This window comes from Nansenia antarctica (genome assembly GCF_963989245.1).
Source record: "Nansenia antarctica genome assembly, chromosome: 3".
In the NCBI taxonomy this organism is placed as follows: domain Eukaryota; kingdom Metazoa; phylum Chordata; class Actinopteri; order Argentiniformes; family Microstomatidae; genus Nansenia; species Nansenia antarctica.
Window position 1 is genome coordinate 70,137,635 of NC_137688.1, and position 2,500 is coordinate 70,140,134.

Sequence of the window (2,500 nt, forward strand, 5' to 3'; positions counted from 1 at the left end):
GACGTTTCTAGGTGATTACGTTGTGGCCACGCGTTTAACAGTTAAACACGAGAGAACAGCCTGTGGGCGGCGGGGGTCATTGAGACAAGTGAGTAAGAGAAAGTGTTTTTATATCTTTGCACTCGATTACATTTCAGGACGCCTCCTTTCATGACTTGTCCTAGATATGTGCGTTCTACCACCCAGTATCCTTACATTTTCATAATCAGGATAAGCTAGTATAAAGATATTGTGCAGTTTTTCTGTGTAGGAGGCAGGCTAGTTTACAAGACGCGCCAACTAGTGGTCATTGTGTGTAGCCCTGTAGCGTGTGGAAGGGGGTGTGGTCCTGGGGACAGGAAGGGTCCTGTAAATCCCCTGTCTCTCAGTTTCAAGTACATGAGACAGACGTCAAGTTTGTTGCAAACAGCCGCCCCGCAATTCCACGAGCTCCAACCGAGCCTCGACCTTACGACCCCTGACCTGCCAACACACCTGACCTCTGACCTCCAACACACGTTCAACACCTCTCTCTCTCTCTCTATCTGTCTCTCTCTCTCCATCTCCATCTCTCTCCATATCTCTCCATCTCTCTCTCTCTTCTCCCTCTCTCTCTCCTCAAACACTAGACACTAACCAGCTACCCTATCGAAGAGCTAGCCACTCTGCAGAGCAGGGGGGCGGTGGGGGGTGGTGGGAGTGTTTGAACTGTAGGAGTGAGTTTTACCCATCTGAACTCAGGTCACTAAAGCCAGGTCACATCTAGGGTTCTCAACATGACCGCTCAGTTCTTAGAACGTTGCAGAGAAAAAACTCGGCAGACATTCCAGAAGAATCTGGACATTCTGCTGCCTGACAAGTCAGAACTCTGGCGACGATTTGCGGAGTAAACTCAGACCGCTGTGACTCCAGTTGTGAATCCTAGATGTGAACTGGGCTTAACTGGGCTTAAGAAGTCCAGGAGGCTGTGGACAGGACTCCGGAGGCCTTGTCGTTGCACGGAGACACAGTAAAACAGAGACACAGAGAGACAGTTAAAGAGAGAGACAGTAAAAGATGCCGTACATCATATAAACTCAATGGGCCAAAGTAATGGGTTCAACTGAATTATCCGTCGCAGTTTAATGTGGTTTAAGGGTTAGCCTTCCATAGAGACACAAACAGACACACAGAGAAACACTACACACACACACACACACACACACACACACAGAGGAACACTACACACACACACACACACACACACACAGAGAAACACTACACACACACACACACAGATAAACTCTACACACACACACAGACACACAGATAAACACTACACACACACACACACACACACAGAGAAACACTACACACACACACACACACACACACAGAGAGAAACATTACACACACACACACACACACACACACAGAAAAACACTACACACACACACACACACACACACACACAGAGAAACACTACACACACACACAGACACACAGATAGATACTACCGGCATAAGGAGCAGACGTCATGTCAAACACGTCCCTGAGGAGGAGCTGATTTTGACGACCAGGAGCTGTTTGGGCTGTGTTGTGTTGTTGTGTTGTTGTGTGTCAGCTTACTGCTAAGGCTACCAACTCCAATGTGTGACCGTGATACTGGCGTGTGTGTGTGTGCATACGTGTGTGTGTGTGTGTGTGTGTGTGTGAGTGCGTGCGTGCGTGTGTGTGTGTGACTGTGTGTGTGTGTGTGTGTGTGTGTGTGTGTGTGTGTCTGTGTGGTACAGCTTAGGCTATTTGGGATACACGCCTGGACAGGAGCTGTTGGTTAACGACAGGCAGACACACACACACACACACAACATAACACACACACACACACACACACACAGATACACACACACACACACACACACAGGCAGCAAATCTCTGTCATGTTTACGAGCCGCTGCTCTCTGCTTTATGCAAATCCCCCCCACATACACACACACACACACACACCCCACACACACCCACACATCCCTCATCACGACCAGACACGTTTATGGCTGGAGCACAACCCCAGCCCAACACACACACACACACACACACACACACACACACACACACATATACACGCACACACACACACACACACACACACATATACACACACCACACAGACACACTCACACACACCCACACACACACACAGGGCCACCAACCATATTTACTGCACCTGAGACTGAGGAGATGACAGCAGCCATCTATTCAGGTCTATTTCTGCCCCTGATAACAATCGATGTTATCTTCCCTTTCATGTTGATAAAAACAAACTCTCAGAGGAGGTGTAACTAGATTAGGTTTAACTAGAGAGTATCCTAGGCTATAGGAGCTAGTATGACATCACGACCACGGTTGCATGCCTGTCTCACTCTCTCTCTCTCTCTCTCTCTCTCTCTCTCTCTCTCTCTCTCTCTCTCTCTCTCTCTCTCTCTCTCTCTCTCTCTCTCTCTCTCTCTCTCTACCTCTCTCTCTCCTCTCTCTCTCTCTCTCT